The sequence below is a fragment of the Ziziphus jujuba genome, chromosome 1 (assembly GCF_031755915.1).
Source record: "Ziziphus jujuba cultivar Dongzao chromosome 1, ASM3175591v1".
Classification (NCBI taxonomy): domain Eukaryota; kingdom Viridiplantae; phylum Streptophyta; class Magnoliopsida; order Rosales; family Rhamnaceae; genus Ziziphus; species Ziziphus jujuba.
The window spans coordinates 41,306,173-41,319,134 of record NC_083379.1 but is presented as its reverse complement, the minus strand read 5'-3'; positions in this window follow the sequence as shown (position 1 = coordinate 41,319,134).

Genomic DNA, 12,962 nt, shown 5'->3' with positions numbered 1-12,962 from the left:
ATATTGTAAATTGAATCAATTGTTGAAATAATTTAAACTTTATGAAAAAATGATAATCTAAAAATATAAAGTTTTTTTTTTTTTTAATCTTTAGTTGACATATTTTTTTCATATGGATAGGTATGTCTTTTTCCTTGGTAAATAGAATTATATATTGTTTTCTATTATGGTTGGGACTCTTTTTCAATGATAATTACTGATTAATTTTCTAAAATGGAGAAATCAATAATTTTTTTTGGTAATTAAAAAAATTGGATATAATTGTGAATGGGAATATACTTAGATGCTAAACTTGCGTGTAAGAATGATAACATATATCATATCAATAATTTATTAGGAAAAAATCGGAGACAATTTTGGAAATTTTGTTTCTATCTTAAAATAACTATATGTTCTTTTTTAATTATTTTTCAATTGTAAATACAAATTTCAATGGTCAAACAAGATTTATTGACCATCAGGTGACAAACAACGAGATTTATTGTTATAACTTATATATGTAGAATAATAATTGACAATATTAATATCTAAGTAATAAAATAATTATTTAATAGTATTGTGCAAACAAATATTGATGGTTATCATTTATTAACCTTTTTTCCCCCTCTTTTTAGAGGAAATTGGTTTTTAAGAAAAAACTTTTCTCTGAAAAAATAAACTAGTATTTTACACTTATGTCAAGCGAATATAATTTAAACATTATCTAGAATATGTGTTAGATATTATAAAGTTTATTAAAAGAGCAAAACAATTTTTTTTTTAAAGTCAACTGTTTCAAGAAAATAAAAATGTTAATAAAATATATAATTAATGAATACCCATAAATAAATTTTGTACACATTATTATTAAAGATTAATTTTATATTAAATTGTACCTTTATATATCAAAATTTTAAAAAATACAATTTTAAAATCATATAAAAATTAACGACGCTCTAGCGAAATGTAAAAGATTGTTATTCAATTTAGTGGGCGTGTTTCCTAACTTTTGTTGTTTTATGTTTTGTACGGGGTGGACTTTCCGTTTATGATTCAAATTAGATAAATATGTGATTTTCTACATGGAAGCGGACAAAGGAAATTGAAACGTTTCTTTCTCATTTTCACCAAATTATTTTACTAATTTTTTATTATCATTTGACAATTTACCTCATTTCATTTATAGACTATTTATTTTAACCAACATGCATACTTTGCTATGTCATATTTGAATTTGGTAAGGGGGGGGGAAAAAAAAAGTAGTTACACTTTAATATTCTGTATTTTTGTTAAATTTTACTGTGAATTTTCAAATTTCAAAATTTCACATTAATTAAATAATTAATATACTTTTTTAATTTTAACTTTTTTATGAATTAATTTAAAAATTAAACTGATATAAAACAAATTATAAATTAAAAGTTTACTGTTAAACATTTTAAATTTGGATAGTGTAATATAAACTCCTGCCAAAGTAGTGAGCACTAAAATACCATTGTACCAAACCAAAAAAAAAAAAAAAAAAAAAAGATACTGCATGCCAATTTAGTTAGAAAATGTCTATAAATAACATTAAATGAAATCAATTAAATTAGTGTTATCCATAAAATTTTATATTATATAATGATATTTTCTGAAGAATGAATGGAATATATATATTGTTTTTCTTTTTTTTTTTTGGGGCTAAAAATATATATGTATATTGTTTCCTTAACCATGGATACAAACTTGTATGTACAAACAAGTAATCAAAATGTTGTTGTTCGCATTGTTTAACGCTAGTTCTTTTTCGTTATAGCATCTTATTTATATTGACATCTATTGTACGTGGCACTTCTCCATTCCTTAATGGACTGCCAAAACGACAAGTAAAGCTATACGATAACAACAAAAATTAACAATATTATTGACCGTATCACGTTTACTACAAAAACGAATACTCGCATTCGACCATTCTATTGATGACAAAAAAACAAATTAACAATTTGACCATTTTATTTAAAACTTCCACTCAAGGTCATTGCAACTATCAACCATCTTTATTTACGGTCATGTTCCATGTTTCCTTCCTTGCAATTATTTTATTTTATTTTATTTTAAATAAATGAAGCATCCTCAATATATAAGTTATATATCAAGCTGACCCTCAAAATGTATACATCTAGATGGTAGACGATGAGAACTGAAAGGTGAGAACGCTTGCTTAATTTTATTTGTCTTAATTCATTCAATAATTTCTTTGGTGGTTCTCCATGTACCAATCCATGTTTTTCATGAAAGGTATGTGAAAGCAACTAAGGAAGAATCGAGGAGACAAACATGGAAACAGAGAGAGAGAGAGAGAGAGAGAGAGAGAGAAAGCGAAAGAGAGAGAGAGAGGGAAATGGTAGGGTACAGTCTAATCTTTGAATGGTGATGAACCCAATTTATCATATCTAGCTACTATATACCTACAAAAATCATAAAAATTTAAGGATATAAATGCTTGTATGTAATGTTCTGTTGAATTTCCAACTGTGCTTCAATGTCTTTAGCTATTTTTTTTTCCCTTTCCCCCCCTTTTTTGGGTGAATCAATGTCTTTAGCTGCCCAATTGTTTTTATTATATGTGGAATTTTATTATAACTTATTTTGAATTATTATTTTCTGGCATGTATAATTGAGCTAAAAGATTATAGATGGGCATGCAAGTTGAAATTAAGTAACAAGGATTGGAAAGGGAAGGTAGCTAATAATTATGTTGCTTGCTTAAACCATGTATTATGTATATGAGATTAAGATGTATAATTCAAGTATTTCAACCAACCAGGTGCCAATATTTATGTTTGTGCGTGTATATATATATATATATATTTATTGAGTCTTTCATCATGCTGATATTATAATATCAAGGACCTATGAGATCAACAATTTCGATTTAAATTAAAGATAGAAAAAATTATTTTAATATTATCATGTCAACTTTATAATAAATTGATTGTGTATGAGTATATATATATATATATATATGCGTGTGTCATATGCATATGAATGACTTTGTGATTTTTTATTTATTTTTGCTTGGGTAATTGACTTTGTTGAAGTTTGTTTGCCACATTAAACACGAAGGAGATGAGTTAGCTGTATTTACCTTGACCATTTCCATAACGTATATTTTTCTACATTTTATTTGGCAAATTTATAAATAATATAATTAAGGAAATGGGCAGAGGTCCGCTTTGGACCATGATCGTACGGTTGAGATGGGCAAGCAAGAGGTCTAGGTGGAGAAGAGAGTGTCAAACGCGGCCAGCTGGAAACAGCTGAGAGGATGACGTGGCATCATGTAGAGGTTTCAACTTTCAACCACGTGAAACGTGCACCGTGGTTTCGTTCACTTGGCTCGACAGCGACGCCACGTGTCGTGTCTATGAAGGGTCAAAGCAATCATGTAATATTGTAGAGGATCCAAGGTGGTGGTTTCTACAAGCCGTACTCGCACCGGACTCTTTTCCCCTCTCATAGTCGCTTTGCTTCAATCACACGCAGTAGATTGAGGATTATTGACAAATAATAATCAAATAAATGAGTCAATAATTTATTTATTTTAAATTTCTAGACGAGTTAAAATCATACTTGAAATTTCAGCCTTCTTTTTTTTTTTTTTTGCTTGCAAGAAAGATGAATTTTGTAACATTGCATCCATTGTTTTGGAAATATATATATAGCTACTTGGTTGACTATTATTATAAGTTTACCATTTAATGTCTTTTTAACATTGTTCAATAATAAAGTTATTATTTTTTAAATGCGAATTTAAATATGATATAATAAATAATTAGTTATTCTTTATTATTGAAATCATTACATAATTTGCATTTTCTTTCTTTTTTTTAAAAAAAAATGCTTAGATTGATCCTTAAAAGTGTTATGTTTTCTGTCATATTAATCAAATCATGTAGTTTTGTCAAATAAAAAACAACTTGGAGAAAATTAGAATTACAAACTGGTAAAAAAAAAAATAATAATATATATTTTTTAATTGGATTAAATAAATTATGTATGATTAATTTCATCAAGTTCCTCAGCAAAAAAATGCATGTTAAGTAAATGAAGTGACATAAAAACAATTATAAAGTAGATAATGTAAAATTGAACACTTAGGGGAATTAATTGCAAAACACTTAAATGTTTTAATCCCAAAAACAAAAATATATATATATATATATATATATTCACTATCTTATATTGTTTTAAAAGTAAAAAAGTACACCTCAGCAAAAAAAAAAAAAGAAAAAAAAAGAACCAATTAATTAAAAATAGTAAAATTTATTTTTTATTAATTTTAAAAGCAGGCAATAGAGTTCTTATATTTTGGTTGAAAGTGTGTAAGCAAATCGAGGTGGGTGTGTGGGGACATAGCGGCGAAAAAGACAAAAGAAGAGCAATAATTGAGAACGTGGGTTATCAAAAGGGTATAGCGTAGATTGTCAAAGAAAGCTTTTTAATGATTCTAAATCAACCATTGTTTTTCTTTTTTCTTTTTTGAAATTATAATAAGTTAGTTGGATTCTCCAACTCATCAATATTTTTGAGCATCTTTTTGTATGCAGAAGAAAAAGATTGGAGGTTTTCATTTCAAGCAGTGTTTTCCAAAAGTGAAATATGCGTCTGCACTCTCTCTGTGTACTTTTCATTTTTTATGCCAATTTGTGGGGCATTTAAATACTGCCACTTCATATTCTCCATCTTCAACCTTATCTTAATCTCTTCCTCCTTTCATTTGCAAACCAACAAAATTACTCTTTCATGTGGAATTTTCAGTCTTGGGAAGTCTAATTTTCTGGTTCTTGTTCACCAATAATTGCTTTGCATTTGTCATTTATCTTTTAGCTTCTTTGCCCTTATGATGGTTCTAAAAAAAATTAAATACTTCTATTGCTGGAATTATGTTAATTTATTATAATTTCCTTTTAAGTGATTGGTTCTCACTTTTTATACGTGTCAAACTTTCATTTACAAGTCGTCGCTTTCGCTCTCATAAATTTCGCATGTGATTCTTCCGTTGCTATTAATTTTACTATTTTCGGCAGAATGCATAAAATATTTCATTTTCATTCATAGATGAAGAAAAGGGGAAATGGATTCAAAAGGGAATGACTATTTTAATTGGTTTCTTTTACTCTCGGAATGATAATGTATATGCATGCATTTGAAACATGACCAAACAATCACTTTCATGAACCATAATTGTTTTTACTTTTTACTATAGCAGTGAGCATAGATTCGAGACTCGCCAATAATTGTCACTGTTTTTCTACATTATATAGTGAATGGGTATTGGTAGTTATAATTTTGTCAAATATGTTAGGTAAGTTTATCAAAATAATTAAAAAAAAAAATGTTAGGCAAGTTTGGATGATATCTCTCATTAGTGTTCTAGTTGCGTGTCTACCTTATTATTACTATTATTTTTTTTGGCGGGGTGGGGTGGGGTGTTCTTTGGAGATCAGATATTTAAAGGATCATGCTTTATGTAAATTCAAAACCTGAAATTAAGTTGTGGATGTTATAAGAATAAGATATAACATTATCCTCAAGAAGAGAACAAAATCCTTAATATTTCATAAATATGACGTTGATACCATCTTCATATTTTATCCTAATTTAAACCAAAAAAAATAAAATAAAATTGTGGACACAAAATTAGTTGAAAGTGATGATGTTATTGTTGCCACCCCAATTCTAAGTGATATCCCGGTCATTGATTGAGGATTTTATGAAATACTTACGAGGAAGATATATATTTTATGCCTGAGAGAGTTGGGATATAAAAATACAAAAATACATAAGAAAAAAAAAAAATTCAAATAGCGAAAGAAGATGTTAAGCTCGTTTTCAATTGAGCGACAAAAATAAAAAAGATAAAAAAATAAAAAAATAAAAAGATAATAATAGGAATCCGATTGAAAAGGCTTTTTAATTGGGCTGTAAGTTTGGGTTAGAGTGGGCTCACTCCGGCCCACTCACCCTATCTTGTAAAATAAGTTTTTTTTTGGGTGGGTATTAGTAATAATTATTTATATAGCAGCAAGTCTGTATTGCTGCTGTATTTACCAAAAAAAAAAGAAAAAAAAAACTTCTACAGTTTTTGCCGTCCAAAAAAAAAAAAAAAAAAAAAAAGGAAGTCTACATTTTTTTACCTAAAATATAAGTTTTTGTATATTTTTGGAATTTTGCTTATGAAAAATTATATATTACCATTTTCTTTTAAAAGTCAGAAATTAGTTTTTAATACATATTGACGCCACATAATGTTTCACGCTGAATGTCCCTACAAATTACAGAACTCGTAATTTATTAGCTTTACTGAAACAAATTACAGAACTCGTAATTTATTAGCTTTACTGAAACAAACTACGTAATTAGCTTTACTGAAACAAACTACGTTTTAGCCAATTTAATTAACAAATTAGCGCAACTGCCAACAAAATTAACAAATTAACAATTTTTTTAAAGAACAAATTAGCTAGCTAGAAAAATGTAATCAATTAATCACATATATGTTTATATATATATATATATATATATATGAATGTATAGCATTAAAGCAATTCAAAATAGAATATATCTAAACATGAAAGTCCATTGTTTCAACCAAAAAAAAAAAAAAAAAAGAACCTTAGTACATTAGATGGTGTTTTTACTTTTTATTATTATTTAAATAAAAAAGAAGAAGCTTGACTTCTGTATCTTATGCAATTGTACTAAAACCGTCCCATGCACTATATGCTTATATTAAATGCATGTTTAGGATTTATATATTATAAGCCCACATATATATATATATAGATATATTTCTATATAATAAATTTACTCATACTGTCAGGACCCGTCCAGAATTCCTCCCGAGAATCCTAGACAAGTCCTGATTCCAGGGAAACCCTACCGGACCTTCCAATGGAAAATCCGGCAGAGCCTCCCCTAAGGGATGGACTTACCATAAATTACCTACACTGAAAACACACTTCAAAAAACATCCCCTTATTCCTCCCACGTTACTACAATTTGTTTCCACAAATTTACAGCACTTCAAAGAACAGTAAATCAGTGCATAAAGAACAACTACACGTCCAATACAGTATATAGAGCATTATACAAATAAATGTGGAATTTATAAAATGACAGATAAGAAGTAATACAAGTTCGAGAGGAAAAAGGGAAGAAAAACTTCTTGAACCTTCGGCAACGAACTGAGACGTTGGGCTCGCCCCGGACAATCAACGTCTCCAACCTGAACCTAGGGGAACGGAATTTAAGAGTGTGAGATGCTAATCATCTCAGTGAGTGACCCTATCTACTATACAATATAATATCACAGTAATAACGCAGATAAATAATAATTAATTGAAAATAATAATTTCTCTCAAAACCCTTACAATTCTCTCAGTTGGATAAGTTCCCCTTTTAAAATATTTTCACAAAACCCGATATACGTACTTTCCGAAAACCAAGGGATTAAACCATTTGATAAATAATAAATAAATAAATACATGCCCCAATATATAGTTAAACTGTAATAAATTATAATAAATAATTTTTGAACACCTTTGGGGTTTGAAACATTATTTGAAAAATTACACCTGACGCACCACACCATATACCGGTGATGCCCTCCGATATCCAGCGTCCCGAGCACCGACTAGCGGCGGGGTTAAAGAGAGAAACCTGCAAACGGCACTTCGGCGTCCCGATAGTACCGTTGCTGAAACCATCTCCCGACCAAGGAGGGGGTGGCTGTGCGCAATAACAAACTTGTCTGTCCACGGTCCAATGGCAACAATGGGAGAAATAATAACCGCGCGCTAAACCACATAATACCTGCGCGCTACCACGTGTCCATACACCAGAACACCAATACTGTATGAGTGCGTCTAAAAATAAACATTATTAACCAACCGTACCGTTTTCCAAAATTACCGTGGGAAATACATTAAATTCTCACACTTACCATCCCACATATTTTTATTTAATAAACTGGTACGAAACATTGATAATCAACAAACCACAATTTTCTCGAAGTACGAGATGCAACTATAAAAATACCGCGGGCATAATTTATAAATTTAAACAAATATTTTCGTAAAATATTTAACCCAATTATGCCCGAAAAATTAATACTGAAAACCACGTACAAATACTACCAAAATACACTTTGCTCATGCATAATAAATTAATTAAACCGCAATAAAATTCATAATTAAATCGCACCACATGAGGATAATTGAAATACCAATTAAATATAATTAATTGCCCAAAATAATTTTTGAAGGTGGGTCACTCACCTGGAGCACGCAATTAAACTATGATCCACCATGGGATCAATTCCACGACTCACCGGTGCTCCTAGAACAAAATTCATAGACAATCAAATAAATTAATATTTTAATCGGGTAAATAATACCCGGTACCCGGGAGGTCAAACACAAACGTTAACCAAAATAGGCGAATAATATACCGAATTGAAGCTCATGGAACGAGGAGCGCATTACCGGTCTCCATCGACCCCAATTCCGACGGAGGTGGCCGGAATTTGGTCGGAAAGCTTCGGCCGGATTTAAACTTGAGGGATCTTTCAAACGGTGGGGATTTTGGGCAAACTAACCCCGGAAATGGATTTAGAGGGGTCGAAAATGATGGGATAGATGTATGGGTCGGGCTGGTTTGGTCGGAAACGGCGAGAATCGCCGGAAAAACATAACCGGCTGCCGCCGGCTTCACCGGCCCGATCTGGGCGCGTCCGGCGGGGACAGGCCGGGAAATTTGGGGGTCGAGATCGCGGCGAGGTGGGCTTCCCCAGTGGCCGGCGCGTGTGGCATTCCGACGACTGAAATCCGGCCAAACGGCGGTCAAACAGAGAGAGGGAGAGAGTCAAAGGAGAGAGAGAGAGAGAAAAATTTCTGCGTGTGTGTTTTGATGGCTCGGGGAAGAAGAAGGAAAAAAAAGGAAAAAAGAAAAAAGAAAAAGAAAAAAAAGAAAAGGTGTTTTCCCACGTGGGGAAAAGAAAAGAAAAAGAAAAAGAAAAGAAAAAGGAAAAGAAAAAGAAAAATAAATAAAATTAAAAATAATTAAACAATTACATAATAATATTATTATTTGAAATAATAATAAAATAATTTGATTTTAAATATGGTTGACATGTGGCATTTCACCATGGTGACACATGGTCACTTTCATTAAGTCACACGTGGCACCTCGTTACGCGTTTAAAAATAATATTAAAATAATACAGTGTTTGAAAAACTCTACAGGTCCATAACTTTTAAACCACATATTCAAATCGGACGTGCCGCTAGTCTACGGACTCGTATCGACGAGCACTTCACAACCATGCATGAGTCAAAGCTCAACCTTGCATGAATAAAAAGTCAACTCTGGCACCCCTTGGACAGTTTGGACCGCAACTTGTTTTGCTCAAAACTTTCAAACTGTAGCTCCGTTTTCAACGTGCTACTAGTCTACGAACTCGTGTCAACGTGTACTTCGTAACGGTACCTCAGTCAACCTAGAATTCCAACCGGAACAAAAAGTCAACTTTTGACCCCTTGGGTCAACGGTCAACAGTCAACCTCGGTCAACATGCAAAAATTTCTGACATGATTCGAAACGGGGTGTTACACATACTCAAATAGACGTTTGAGACTGTAAGGCTTTGTGAAACTGGGATTTCCGCTCCAGAATTGGTTGGTAAATTGTTGGTTAGCCCTATAAGTGGGATGGCCTGAATTAAAGAAGCTGTATTCACTGGCATTGGGACACTGATGGAGTTTCACACCTCTATTCCCTCCACGACTTGAAGTTCACGTATAGGGTGCAGTGCCACAAAATGCTACGTTCCCTTCCTTGAACCCTTTCTCATTGCAATCAAATACCAAAACATAGAAAATCAAGTCAAAACTACAAGCATAGCCTTGGTTTTCAATCAATAATTAGACAAAAGGAATGAAATCATATATGCTCTTAATTACCGTACTTTGAAGTGTGAATATTTGAACCCTTTGTTGGGTTCGCAGATTCTGAAGGTACTCGGAAAGTTGTTTATTATGGAGTTGCACAAAGGGTGTCATGGGTTCAAAGCAGGCACCATTTGCATATGCTCTTGCAAATGGTACACAGCTCATAGGCACCATGTTTAGAATTCCAAAGTTCCTTCATCCTATATTAAATATACAGAAATCATTAATGAAACTAAACCATTACGATTAATTAGAATATCTAGTATAATTGTTGGACTCATCCATAAGCAAGAAATATTTAAATATATGCAAAGTCTAAATAATCGTGTCCAAACAGTTCAAGTATATTATAAAAAGTAATAAATTGTGATTTATTCGGAACCATAGACGTTAAGTGCTAAAAGTTGTTAGTAATTTATCCAATTATATTTCTAGTTTAAATTCTTAATTGAGAAATTAGGTTTAGCACTTATCACATCGATACAGTTTCCAACAACATAAGATGAGAACATATTTCCAATATTATCAAAACTTATATATATATATATATATATATATTTGTATAATTAGTTTACATAAATGATTTAATGTTGAAGAAAATTGTTGGGTTTGTAAATTGAATACCATGATACATTGGTAATGTTGCCCATCACCATATCCACATATGCTTCTCGGCAGGAATTATATCGAAGGACACTAGAATTTGTTTGAAAAAGGAATATGTAGTCTTTTACCAAAAAAAAGGAAAAAGGAATATGTAGTCATTGGCTCCAACAGTACTAAACAAGCAAACAGCTCTAGACAGCAAAATTTTGGCCTCTGCATCCCCTAATAATATTCTGCTAACGTGCTTGAGATAACCAAGTTGAGTTTGGAGGTCTATCACCTGAAAAATGTTTCCATTTAATATTGTCAATTTCCATAACGATATTTGAAATACAATATTGAAAGTTTGTATTGTTAGCAGTCCAATTTATTATGTTGGAAAATTTTATTAAACGAAGCCTAAAAAGTAACCCAAATTCAATGTGCTAATAATCACCAATTATAAATCCTTTGTGGGTTCCAAAGCTTCGACCCATATCTATATTTTTTATTATCATTTAGTAAATACGGTGGAATTAGGATAAAAAGGCAATTTCGCATACTTAGCTGTACAAAATATAATTTTCATTTAACATTACAGATGACAATATATCTTTAAAAGTTACTTAATAGAGGGGAAATAATTATCAAGTGAGTTACGTAGCTCATTAAATCAAAATCCTAAATATATGTACATGTACCAATAAAATTTAGAATGAGACAGCCATAGGAGAATCTGTCAGTTAGGAACTTAAAATAGGTATGACCGTAAGGCCAAAAATTGGCCTAATTGTATGTTGATGATCATGAAATTGTCATTGCCAGGATCAAATATTGAATCTCCAAACATGAATAATGGTGGTGCATGGTTTTTCAAAGGGTGATCTTGGCTTTTGGTCTCAATCATGAGCATCATCATATAGAAACAAATGACGTAGTTAATGTAAAATGTTAACTTGGCCATTTTATGAGGTATTTTATTCTATTTATGGGTTCAATACTTTGAAAACGAGTTCTAGTCTTATTCAGTTTATAGTGTCGATGTTCTCTATTTTCAGTACTTTCCAAAGGGCATCATTTTCAAATGATTATAATTTATTTCTCTTGAAAAAAAAAAAAAAAAGGAAAAAGAAAAAAAATCTACATAGAAAGGTCATTAGACATTTTGTATATACACGCAAATTAACCATTTATAGCTAGCTAGGTTGCTAATGTTAGAAGTTTAATTGAATTATTATTATGATCTAATTGACCTTCACTTGACCTTCACGACAAATTGACGATCTAATTGACCTTCACTTGTTGAAGGTATAATTCTCAATAATTATATATGTATATGTAAGCATCAAAGAAAGTGACAAATTTGACTCCCCAAAATGCTTTTTCCTAAAAAATTACTGCCTTTTGATATGCTGATGTAGAAAATATTTGTTTGCTAAAGAATGAGGTAATTCTGCCAAATGAGAGCCCAAAAAAATTAAAAAAAAAAAAACCATAAAATAAATTCTTTTCAAGGAATGAAAACATATTAATTTATATTTTAAAAAATTTGATATGAAAGATCAGTTCCTAGAGTTTTGTTATATTTTTTTTTTTCAGATAAAATCATCTCAATGGTTGAGATTATTTTTCAAAATCATTCATCAAAAAGCTTGAAACAAAGAATGCCTATAATTTACGTAGTCTAATACTTTTTCTCACTGGGAAATTAATTATCTTATAATATTCTTTTATCAACTCGACAAATTTTGAGCTTTTCTGGTGTATTCTAAAGTATTCTACCATAGAACAAGAAGAAAGTGATAATGATCGCCATTACAACATCATAAGATTCAATACAAGTTAACGAGGAAATCCAATTCATATTATAAGCCCATATGTATGCGTACAATAAACTTACTTCTAAAGGTTCATTGTCAGGACCTGTCCAGAATTCCTCCCCAGAATCCTAGACAAGCCCTAATCCCAGGGAAATACCACCGAACCTTCCAATGGAAAATCCGGCAGCACCTCCCCTAAGGGTAGGACTTATCAAAAATTTCCTGCACTGAAAACACACTTCTATATTCATCCCCTTATTCCTCCCATAATACTACAAATTGATTCCACAATTTTACAGCACTTCACAGGAATAATAGTAATCCAGTGCATAAATAAAACATAAGTGTCTAGAACAGTATACAGAGTTTTATGAAGTGCTATTTGATAGAAAATACAACAAAGATGAAAGAAATATTATAACTGAATTGAACGAGTATAAAGGTACTTCTTGAACTACGATAGCGGCGGAGATTTGGTTCGCTCCGGAAGAACGCCTACCACCCTTTGCACCTAAGGGAACAGAATTTAAAAATGTGAGATGCTAATTATCTCAGTGAGCGACCCTGGCTACTGAACACTTTT